This window comes from Protomyctophum parallelum (genome assembly GCF_964188405.1).
Source record: "Protomyctophum parallelum genome assembly, chromosome: 17".
In the NCBI taxonomy this organism is placed as follows: Eukaryota; Metazoa; Chordata; class Actinopteri; order Myctophiformes; family Myctophidae; genus Protomyctophum; species Protomyctophum parallelum.
Window position 1 is genome coordinate 5,487,713 of NC_139719.1, and position 13,553 is coordinate 5,501,265.

Consider the following 13,553-nt stretch of genomic DNA (forward strand, 5'->3'; position numbering starts at 1 on the left):
TTTTCAAATCCTCAAAAATGATGAAAAACGGCGTGCTATAGTATGCCATACGATATGGGCTATAGCCCATGGTCAAAAATGATGAAAAACGAGGATAAAAAATAAATTCAAAAATTCAAAAAACAATGGGCTATAACCCAACTTTTTGAAATTTTGATTTTTTTTCAAATCCTCAAAAATGATTAAAAACGGCGTGCTATAGTATGCCATACGATATGGGCTATAGCTCATGGTCAAAAATGATGAAAAACGAGAATAAAAAATAAATTCAAAAATTCAAAAAACGATGGGCTATAACCCATCTTTTTGAAATTTAGATTTTTTTTCAAATCCTCAAAAATGATGAAAAACGGCGTGCTATAGTATTCCATACGATATGGGCTATAGCCCATGGTCAAAATGATGAAAAACGAGGACAAAAAATAAATTCAAAAATTCAAAAAACGATGGGCTATAACCCATCTTTTAGAAATTTAGATTTTTTTTCAAATCCTCAAAAATGATGAAAAACGGCGTGCTATAGTATGCCATACGATATGGCCATGGTCAAAAATGATGAAAAACGAGGATAAAAAATTAATTCAAAAATTCAAAAAACGATGGGCTATAACCCATCTTTTAGAAATTTTGATTTTTTTTCAAATCCTCAAAAATGATGAAAAACGGCGTGCTATAGTATTCCATACGATATGGGCTATAGCCCATGGTCAAAATGATGAAAAACGAGGACAAAAAATAAATTCAAAAATTCAAAAAACGATGGGCTATAACCCATCTTTTTGAAATTTAGATTTTTTTTCAAATCCTCAAAAATGATGAAAAACGGCGTGCTATAGTATGCCATACGATATGGCCATGGTCAAAAATGATGAAAAACGAGGATAAAAAATAAATTCAAAAATTCAAAAAACGATGGGCTATAACCCATCTTTTTGAAATTTTGATTATTTTTTCAAATCCTCAAAAATGATGAAAAACGGCGTGCTATAGTATGCCATACGATATGGGCTATAGCCCATGGTCAAAAATGATGAAAAACGAGGATAAAAAATAAATTCAAAAATTCAAAAAACGATGGGCTATAACCCATCTTTTAGAAATTTTGATTTTTTTTCAAATCCTCAAAAATGATGAAAAACGGCGTGCTATAGTATGCCATACGATATGGCCATGGTCAAAAATGATGAAAAACGAGGATAAAAAATAAATTCAAAAAACGATGGGCTATAACCCATCTTTTTGAAATTTAGATTTTTTTTCAAATCCTCAAAAATGATGAAAAACTGCGTGCTATAGTATTCCATACGATATGGGCTATAGCCCATGGTCAAAAATGATGAAAAACGAGGATAGAAAATAAATAAAAAAAATAAAAAAACGATGGGCTATAACCCATCTTTTTGAAATTTAGATTTTTTTTCAAATCCTCAAAAATGATGAAAAACGGCGTGCTATAGTATGCCATACGATATGGGCTATAGCCCATGGTCAAAAATGATGAAAAACGAGGATAAAAAATAAATTCAAAAATTCAAAAAACAATGGGCTATAACCCAACTTTTTGAAATTTTGATTTTTTTTTCAAATCCTCAAAAATGATGAAAAACGGCGTGCTATAGTATGCCATACGATATGGGCTATAGCTCATGGTCAAAAATGATGAAAAACGAGAATAAAAAATAAATTCAAAAATTCAAAAAACGATGGGCTATAACCCATCTTTTTGAAATTTAGATTTTTTTTCAAATCCTCAAAAATGATGAAAAACGGCGTGCTATAGTATTCCATACGATATGGGCTATAGCCCATGGTCAAAATGATGAAAAACGAGGACAAAAAATAAATTCAAAAATTCAAAAAACGATGGGCTATAACCCATCTTTTTGAAATTTAGATTTTTTTTCAAATCCTCAAAAATGATGAAAAACGGCGTGCTATAGTATGCCATACGATATGGCCATGGTCAAAAATGATGAAAAACGAGGATAAAAAATAAATTCAAAAATTCAAAAAACGATGGGCTATAACCCATCTTTTAGAAATTTTGATTTTTTTTCAAATCCTCAAAAATGATGAAAAACGGCGTGCTATAGTATTCCATACGATATGGGCTATAGCCCATGGTCAAAATGATGAAAAACGAGGATAAAAAATAAATTCAAAAATTCAAAAAACGATGGGCTATAACCCATCTTTTTGAAATTTTGATTTTTTTTCAAATCCTCAAAAATGATGAAAAACGGCGTGCTATAGTATGCCATACGATATGGGCTATAGCCCATGGTCAAAAATGATGAAAAACGAGGATAAAAAATAAATTCAAAAATTCAAAAAACGATGGGCTATAACCCATCTTTTAGAAATTTTGATTTTTTTTCAAATCCTCAAAAATGATGAAAAACGGCGTGCTATAGTATTCCATACGATATGGGCTATAGCCCATGGTCAAAAATGATGAAAAACGAGGATAGAAAATAAATAAAAAAAATAAAAAAACGATGGGCTATAACCCATCTTTTTGAAATTTAGATTTTTTTTTCAAATCCTCAAAAATGATGAAAAACGGCGTGCTATAGTATGCCATACGATATGGGCTATAGCCCATGGTCAAAAATGATGAAAAACGAGGATAAAAAATAAATTCAAAAATTCAAAAAACGATGGGCTATAACCCATCTTTTTGAAATTTAGATTTTTTTTCAAATCCTCAAAAATGATGAAAAACGGCGTGCTATAGTATTCCATACGATATGGGCTATAGCCCATGGTCAAAATGATGAAAAACGAGGACAAAAAATTAATTCAAAAATTCAAAAAACGATGGGCTATAACCCATCTTTTTGAAATTTTGAAATGTTTTCAAATCCTCAAAAATGATGAAAAACGGCGTGCTATAGTATGCCATACGATATGGGCTATAGCTCATGGTCAAAAATGATGAAAAACGAGAATAAAAAATAAATTCAAAAATTCAAAAAACGATGGGCTATAACCCATCTTTTTGAAATTTAGATTTTTTTTCAAATCCTCAAAAATGATGAAAAACGGCGTGCTATAGTATTCCATACGATATGGGCTATAGCCCATGGTCAAAATGATGAAAAACGAGGACAAAAAATAAATTCAAAAATTCAAAAAACGATGGGCTATAACCCATCTTTTTGAAATTTAGATTTTTTTTCAAATCCTCAAAAATGATGAAAAACGGCGTGCTATAGTATGCCATACGATATGGCCATGGTCAAAAATGATGAAAAACGAGGATAAAAAATAAATTCAAAAATTCAAAAAACGATGGGCTATAACCCATCTTTTAGAAATTTTGATTTTTTTTCAAATCCTCAAAAATGATGAAAAACGGCGTGCTATAGTATTCCATACGATATGGGCTATAGCCCATGGTCAAAATGATGAAAAACGAGGATAAAAAATAAATTCAAAAATTCAAAAAACGATGGGCTATAACCCATCTTTTTGAAATTTTGATTTTTTTTCAAATCCTCAAAAATGATGAAAAACGGCGTGCTATAGTATTCCATACGATATGGGCTATAGCCCATGGTCAAAAATGATGAAAAACGAGGATAGAAAATAAATAAAAAAAATAAAAAAACGATGGGCTATAACCCATCTTTTTGAAATTTAGATTTTTTTTTCAAATCCTCAAAAATGATGAAAAACGGTGTGCTATAGTATGCCATACGATATGGGCTATAGCCCATGGTCAAAAATGATGAAAAACGAGGATAAAAAATAAATTCAAAAATTCAAAAAACGATGGGCTATAACCCATCTTTTTGAAATTTAGATTTTTTTTCAAATCCTCAAAAATGATGAAAAACGGCGTGCTATAGTATTCCATACGATATGGGCTATAGCCCATGGTCAAAATGATGAAAAACGAGGACAAAAAATAAATTCAAAAATTCAAAAAACGATGGGCTATAACCCATCTTTTTGAAATTTTGAAATGTTTTCAAATCCTCAAAAATGATGAAAAACGGCGTGCTATAGTATGCCATACGATATGGGCTATAGCTCATGGTCAAAAATGATGAAAAACGAGAATAAAAAATAAATTCAAAAATTCAAAAAACGATGGGCTATAACCCATCTTTTTGAAATTTAGATTTTTTTTCAAATCCTCAAAAATGATGAAAAACGGCGTGCTATAGTATTCCATACGATATGGGCTATAGCCCATGGTCAAAATGATGAAAAACGAGGACAAAAAATAAATTCAAAAATTCAAAAAACGATGGGCTATAACCCATCTTTTTGAAATTTAGATTTTTTTTCAAATCCTCAAAAATGATGAAAAACGGCGTGCTATAGTATGCCATACGATATGGCCATGGTCAAAAATGATGAAAAACGAGGATAAAAAATAAATTCAAAAAACGATGGGCTATAACCCATCTTTTAGAAATTTTGATTTTTTTTCAAATCCTCAAAAATGATGAAAAACGGCGTGCTATAGTATTCCATACGATATGGGCTATAGCCCATGGTCAAAATGATGAAAAACGAGGATAAAAAATAAATTCAAAAATTCAAAAAACGATGGGCTATAACCCATCTTTTTGAAATTTTGATTTTTTTTCAAATCCTCAAAAATGATGAAAAACGGCGTGCTATAGTATGCCATACGATATGGGCTATAGCCCATGGTCAAAAATGATGAAAAACGAGGATAAAAAATAAATTCAAAAATTCAAAAAACGATGGGCTATAACCCATCTTTTAGAAATTTTGATTTTTTTTCAAATCCTCAAAAATGATGAAAAACGGCGTGCTATAGTATTCCATACGATATGGGCTATAGCCCATGGTCAAAAATGTAGAAAAACGAGGATAGAAAATAAATAAAAAAAATAAAAAAAACGATGGGCTATAACCCATCTTTTTGAAATTTAGATTTTTTTTCAAATCCTCAAAAATGATGAAAAACGGCGTGCTATAGTATGCCATACGATATGGGCTATAGCCCATGGTCAAAAATGATGAAAAACGAGGATAAAAAATGAATTCAAAAATTCAAAAAACAATGGGCTATAACCCAACTTTTTGAAAATTTGAATTTCTTTCAAATCCTCAAAAATGATGAAAAACGGCGTGCTATAGTATGCCATACGATATGGGCTATAGCCCATGGTCAAAAATGATGAAAAACGAGGATAAAAAATAAATTCAAAAATTCAAAAAACAATGGGCTATAACCCAACTTTTTGAAATTTTGAATTTCTTTCAAATCCTCAAAAATGATGAAAAACGGCGTGCTATAGTATGCCATACGATATGGGCTATAGCCCATGGTCAAAAATGATGAAAAACGAGGATAAAAAATAAATTCAAAAATTCAAAAAACAATGGGCTATAACCCAACTTTTTGAAATTTTGATTTTATTTCAATTCCTCAAAAATGATGAAAAAAGGCGTGCTATAGTATGCCATACGATATGGGCTATAGCCCATGGTCAAAAATGATGAAAAACGAGGAAAAAAAATTAATTCAAAAATTCAAAAAACGATGGGCTATAACCCATCTTTTTGAAATTTAGTTTTTTTTTCAAATCCTCAAAAATGATGAAAAACGGCGTGCTATAGTATTCCATACGATATGGGCTATAGCCCATGGTCAAAATGATGAAAAACGAGGACAAAAAATAAATTAAAAAACGATGGGCTATAACCCATCTTTTTGAAATTTTGAAATGTTTTCAAATCCTCAAAAATGATGATAAACGGCGTGCTATAGTATGCCATACGATATGGCCATGGTCAAAAATGATGAAAAACGAGGATAAAAAATAAATTCAAAAATTCAAAAAACGATGGGCTATATCCCATCTTTTTGAAATTTAGATTTTTTTTCAAATCCTCAAAAATGATGAAAAACGGCGTGCTATAGTATGCCATACGATATGGGCTATAGCCCATGGTCAAAAATGATGAAAAACGAGGATAAAAAATAAACTCAAAATTTCAAAAAACGATGGGCTATAACCCATGTTTTTGAATTTTTTTTTTTTTTTTTTCAAATCCTCAAAAATGATGAAAAACGGCGTGCTATAGTATGCCATACGATATGGGCTATAGCCCATGGTCAAAAATGATGAAAAACGAGGATAAAAAATAAACTCAAAATTTCAAAAAACGATGGGCTATAACCCATGTTTTTGAAATTTTGATTTTTTTTCAAATCCTCAAAAATGATGAAAAACGGCGTGCTATAGTATGCCATACGATATGGGCTATAGCTCATGGTCAAAAATGATGAAAAACGAGAATAAAAAATAAATTCAAAAATTCAAAAAACGATGGGCTATAACCCATCTTTTTGAAATTTTGATTTTTTTTTTTTTCAAATCCTCAGAAATGATGAAAAACGGCGTGCTATAGTATGCCATACGCTATGGGCTATAGCCCATGGTCAAAAATGATGAAAAACGAGGATAAAAAATAAATTCAAAAATTCAAAAAACGATGGGCTATAACCCATCTTTTTGAAATTTAGTTTTTTTTTCAAATCCTCAAAAATGATGAAAAACGGCGTGCTATAGTATTCCATACGATATGGGCTATAGCCCATGGTCAAAATGATGAAAAACGAGGACAAAAAATAAATTAAAAAACGATGGGCTATAACCCATCTTTTTGAAATTTTGAAATGTTTTCAAATCCTCAAAAATGATGATAAACGGCGTGCTATAGTATGCCATACGATATGGCCATGGTCAAAAATGATGAAAAACGAGGATAAAAAATAAATTCAAAAATTCAAAAAACGATGGGCTATAACCCATGTTTTTGAAATTTTGATTTTTTTTCAAATCCTCAAAAATGATGAAAAACGGCGTGCTATAGTATGCCATACGATATGGGCTATAGCTCATGGTCAAAAATGATGAAAAACGAGAATAAAAAATAAATTCAAAAATTCAAAAAACGATGGGCTATATCCCATCTTTTTGAAATTTAGATTTTTTTTCAAATCCTCAAAAATGATGAAAAACGGCGTGCTATAGTATGCCATACGATATGGCCATGGTCAAAAATGATGAAAAACGAGGATAAAAAATAAATTCAAAAATTCAAAAAACGATGGGCTATAACCCATCTTTTAGAAATTTAGATTTTTTTTCAAATCCTCAAAAATGATGAAAAACGGCGTGCTATAGTATTCCATACGATATGGGCTATAGCCCATGGTCAAAATGATGAAAAACGAGGACAAAAAATAAATTCAAAAATTCAAAAAACGATGGGCTATAACCCATCTTTTTGAAATTTAGATTTTTTTTCAAATCCTCAAAAATGATGAAAAACGGCGTGCTATAGTATGCCATACGATATGGCCATGGTCAAAAATGATGAAAAACGAGGATAAAAAATAAATTCAAAAATTCAAAAAACGATGGGCTATAACCCATCTTTTTGAAATTTTGATTTTTTTTCAAATCCTCAAAAATGATGAAAAACGGCGTGCTATAGTATGCCATACGATATGGGCTATAGCCCATGGTCAAAAATGATGAAAAACGAGGATAAAAAATTAATTCAAAAATTCAAAAAACGATGGGCTATAACCCATCTTTTAGAAATTTTGATTTTTTTTCAAATCCTCAAAAATGATGAAAAACGGCGTGCTATAGTATTCCATACGATATGGGCTATAGCCCATGGTCAAAAATGATGAAAAACGAGGATAGAAAATAAATAAAAAAAATAAAAAAACGATGGGCTATAACCCATATTTTTGAAATTTAGATTTTTTTTCAAATCCTCAAAAATGATGAAAAACGGCGTGCTATAGTATGCCATACGATATGGGCTATAGCCCATGGTCAAAAATGATGAAAAACGAGGATAAAAAATAAATTCAAAAATTCAAAAAACAATGGGCTATAACCCAACTTTTTGAAAATTTGAATTTCTTTCAAATCCTCAAAAATGATGAAAAACGGCGTGCTATAGTATGCCATACGATATGGGCTATAGCCCATGGTCAAAAATGATGAAAAACGAGGATAAAAAATAAATTCAAAAATTCAAAAAACAATGGGCTATAACCCAACTTTTTGAAATTTTGAATTTCTTTAAAATCCTCAAAAATGATGAAAAACGGCGTGCTATAGTATGCCATACGATATGGGCTATAGCCCATGGTCAAAAATGATGAAAAACGAGGATAAAAAATAAATTCAAAAATTCAAAAAACAATGGGCTATAACCCAACTTTTTGAAATTTTGATTTTATTTCAATTCCTCAAAAATGATGAAAAAAGGCGTGCTATAGTATGCCATACGATATGGGCTATAGCCCATGGTCAAAAATGATGAAAAACGAGGAAAAAAAATATATTCAAAAATTCAAAAAACGATGGGCTATAACCCATCTTTTTGAAATTTTGATTTTTTTTTTCAAATCCTCAGAAATGATGAAAAACGGCGTGCTATAGTATGCCATACGCTATGGGCTATAGCCCATGGTCAAAAATGATGAAAAACGAGGATAAAAAATAAATTCAAAAATTCAAAAAACGATGGGCTATAACCCATCTTTTTGAAATTTAGTTTTTTTTTCAAATCCTCAAAAATGATGAAAAATGGCGTGCTATAGTATTCCATACGATATGGGCTATAGCCCATGGTCAAAATGATGAAAAACGAGGACAAAAAATAAATTAAAAAACGATGGGCTATAACCCATCTTTTTGAAATTTTGAAATGTTTTCAAATCCTCAAAAATGATGATAAACGGCGTGCTATAGTATGCCATACGATATGCCCATGGTCAAAAATGATGAAAAACGAGGATAAAAAATAAATTAAAAAATTAAAAAAACAATGGGCTATAACCCAACTTTTTGAAATTTTGATTTTATTTCAATTCCTCAAAAATGATGAAAAAAGGCGTGCTATAGTATGCCATACGATATGGGCTATAGCCCATGGTCAAAAATGATGAAAAACGAGGAAAAAAAATATATTCAAAAATTCAAAAAACGATGGGCTATAACCCATCTTTTTGAAATTTTGATTTTTTTTTTTCAAATCCTCAGAAATGATGAAAAACGGCGTGCTATAGTATGCCATACGCTATGGGCTATAGCCCATGGTCAAAAATGATGAAAAACGAGGATAAAAAATAAATTCAAAAATTCAAAAAACGATGGGCTATAACCCATGTTTTTGAAATTTTGATTTTTTTTCAAATCCTCAAAAATGATGAAAAACGGCGTGCTATAGTATGCCATACGATATGGGCTATAGCTCATGGTCAAAAATGATGAAAAACGAGAATAAAAAATAAATTCAAAAATTCAAAAAACGATGGGCTATATCCCATCTTTTTGAAATTTAGATTTTTTTTCAAATCCTCAAAAATGATGAAAAACGGCGTGCTATAGTATGCCATACGATATGGGCTATAGCCCATGGTCAAAAATGATGAAAAACGAGGATAAAAAATAAACTCAAAATTTCAAAAAACGATGGGCTATAACCCATGTTTTTGAAATTTTGATTTTTTTTTTTCAAATCCTCAGAAATGATGAAAAACGGCGTGCTATAGTATGCCATACGCTATGGGCTATAGCCCATGGTCAAAAATGATGAAAAACGAGGATAAAAAATAAATTCAAAAATTCAAAAAACGATGGGCTATAACCCATCTTTTAGAAATTTAGATTTTTTTTCAAATCCTCAAAAATGATGAAAAACGGCGTGCTATAGTATTCCATACGATATGGGCTATAGCCCATGGTCAAAATGATGAAAAACGAGGACAAAAAATAAATTCAAAAATTCAAAAAACGATGGGCTATAACCCATCTTTTTGAAATTTAGATTTTTTTTCAAATCCTCAAAAATGATGAAAAACGGCGTGCTATAGTATGCCATACGATATGGCCATGGTCAAAAATGATGAAAAACGAGGATAAAAAATAAATTCAAAAATTCAAAAAACGATGGGCTATAACCCATCTTTTTGAAATTTTGATTTTTTTTCAAATCCTCAAAAATGATGAAAAACGGCGTGCTATAGTATGCCATACGATATGGGCTATAGCCCATGGTCAAAAATGATGAAAAACGAGGATAAAAAATTAATTCAAAAATTCAAAAAACGATGGGCTATAACCCATCTTTTAGAAATTTTGATTTTTTTTCAAATCCTCAAAAATGATGAAAAACGGCGTGCTATAGTATTCCATACGATATGGGCTATAGCCCATGGTCAAAAATGATGAAAAACGAGGATAGAAAATAAATAAAAAAAATAAAAAAACGATGGGCTATAACCCATCTTTTTGAAATTTAGATTTTTTTTCAAATCCTCAAAAATGATGAAAAACGGCGTGCTATAGTATGCCATACGATATGGGCTATAGCCCATGGTCAAAAATGATGAAAAACGAGGATAAAAAATAAATTCAAAAATTCCAAAAACAATGGGCTATAACCCAACTTTTTGAAAATTTGAATTTCTTTCAAATCCTCAAAAATGATGAAAAACGGCGTGCTATAGTATGCCATACGATATGGGCTATAGCCCATGGTCAAAAATGATGAAAAACGAGGATAAAAAATAAATTCAAAAATTCAAAAAACAATGGGCTATAACCCAACTTTTTGAAATTTTGAATTTCTTTAAAATCCTCAAAAATGATGAAAAACGGCGTGCTATAGTATGCCATACGATATGGGCTATAGCCCATGGTCAAAAATGATGAAAAACGAGGATAAAAAATAAATTCAAAAATTCAAAAAACAATGGGCTATAACCCAACTTTTTGAAATTTTGATTTTATTTCAATTCCTCAAAAATGATGAAAAAAGGCGTGCTATAGTATGCCATACGATATGGGCTATAGCCCATGGTCAAAAATGATGAAAAACGAGGAAAAAAAATATATTCAAAAATTCAAAAAACGATGGGCTATAACCCATCTTTTTGAAATTTTGATTTTTTTTTTCAAATCCTCAGAAATGATGAAAAACGGCGTGCTATAGTATGCCATACGCTATGGGCTATAGCCCATGGTCAAAAATGATGAAAAACGAGGATAAAAAATAAATTCAAAAATTCAAAAAACGATGGGCTATAACCCATCTTTTTGAAATTTAGTTTTTTTTTCAAATCCTCAAAAATGATGAAAAATGGCGTGCTATAGTATTCCATACGATATGGGCTATAGCCCATGGTCAAAATGATGAAAAACGAGGACAAAAAATAAATTAAAAAACGATGGGCTATAACCCATCTTTTTGAAATTTTGAAATGTTTTCAAATCCTCAAAAATGATGATAAACGGCGTGCTATAGTATGCCATACGATATGCCCATGGTCAAAAATGATGAAAAACGAGGATAAAAAATAAATAAAAAAATTAAAAAAACAATGGGCTATAACCCAACTTTTTGAAATTTTGATTTTATTTCAATTCCTCAAAAATGATGAAAAAAGGCGTGCTATAGTATGCCATACGATATGGGCTATAGCCCATGGTCAAAAATGATGAAAAACGAGGAAAAAAAATATATTCAAAAATTCAAAAAACGATGGGCTATAACCCATCTTTTTGAAATTTTGATTTTTTTTTTTCAAATCCTCAGAAATGATGAAAAACGGCGTGCTATAGTATGCCATACGCTATGGGCTATAGCCCATGGTCAAAAATGATGAAAAACGAGGATAAAAAATGAATTCAAAAATTCAAAAAACGATGGGCTATAACCCATGTTTTTGAAATTTTGATTTTTTTTCAAATCCTCAAAAATGATGAAAAACGGCGTGCTATAGTATGCCATACGATATGGGCTATAGCTCATGGTCAAAAATGATGAAAAACGAGAATAAAAAATAAATTCAAAAATTCAAAAAACGATGGGCTATATCCCATCTTTTTGAAATTTAGATTTTTTTTCAAATCCTCAAAAATGATGAAAAACGGCGTGCTATAGTATGCCATACGATATGGGCTATAGCCCATGGTCAAAAATGATGAAAAACGAGGATAAAAAATAAACTCAAAATTTCAAAAAACGATGGGCTATAACCCATGTTTTTGAAATTTTGATTTTTTTTTTTTCAAATCCTCAGAAATGATGAAAAACGGCGTGCTATAGTATGCCATACGCTATGGGCTATAGCCCATGGTCAAAAATGATGAAAAACGAGGATAAAAAATAAATTCAAAAATTCAAAAAACGATGGGCTATAACCCATCTTTTTGAAATTTAGTTTTTTTTTCAAATCCTCAAAAATGATGAAAAACGGCGTGCTATAGTATTCCATACGATATGGGCTATAGCCCATGGTCAAAATGATGAAAAACGAGGACAAAAAATAAATTAAAAAACGATGGGCTATAACCCATCTTTTTGAAATTTTGAAATGTTTTCAAATCCTCAAAAATGATGATAAACGGCGTGCTATAGTATGCCATACGATATGGCCATGGTCAAAAATGATGAAAAACGAGGATAAAAAATAAATTCAAAAATTCAAAAAACGATGGGCTATAACCCATGTTTTTGAAATTTTGATTTTTTTTCAAATCCTCAAAAATGATGAAAAACGGCGTGCTATAGTATGCCATACGATATGGGCTATAGCTCATGGTCAAAAATGATGAAAAACGAGAATAAAAAATAAATTCAAAAATTCAAAAAACGATGGGCTATATCCCATCTTTTTGAAATTTAGATTTTTTTTTCAAATCCTCAAAAATGATGAAAAACTGCGTGCTATAGTATGCCATACGATATGGGCTATAGCCCATGGTCAAAAATGATGAAAAACGAGGATAAAAAATAAACTCAAAATTTCAAAAAACGATGGGCTATAACCCATGTTTTTGAAATTTAGATTTTTTGTCAAATCCTCAGAAATGATGAAAAACGGCGTGCTATAGTATGCCATACGCTATGGGCTATAGCCCATGGTCAAAAATGATGAAAAACGAGGATAAAAAATAAATTCAAAAATTCAAAAAACGATGGGCTATAACCCATCTTTTTGAAATTTAGTTTTTTTTTCAAATCCTCAAAAATGATGAAAAACGGCGTGCTATAGTATTCCATACGATATGGGCTATAGCCCATGGTCAAAATGATGAAAAACGAGGACAAAAAATAAATTAAAAAACGATGGGCTATAACCCATCTTTTTGAAATTTTGAAATGTTTTCAAATCCTCAAAAATGATGATAAACGGCGTGCTATAGTATGCCATACGATATGGCCATGGTCAAAAATGATGAAAAACGAGGATAAAAAATAAATTCAAAAATTCAAAAAACGATGGGCTATAACCCATGTTTTTGAAATTTTGATTTTTTTTCAAATCCTCAAAAATGATGAAAAACGGCGTGCTATAGTATGCCATACGATATGGGCTATAGCTCATGGTCAAAAATGATGAAAAATGAGAATAAAAAATAAATTCAAAAATTCAAAAAACGATGGGCTATAACCCATCTTTTTGAAATATAGATTTTTTTTCAAATCCTCAAAAATTATGAAAAACGGCGTGCTATAGTATG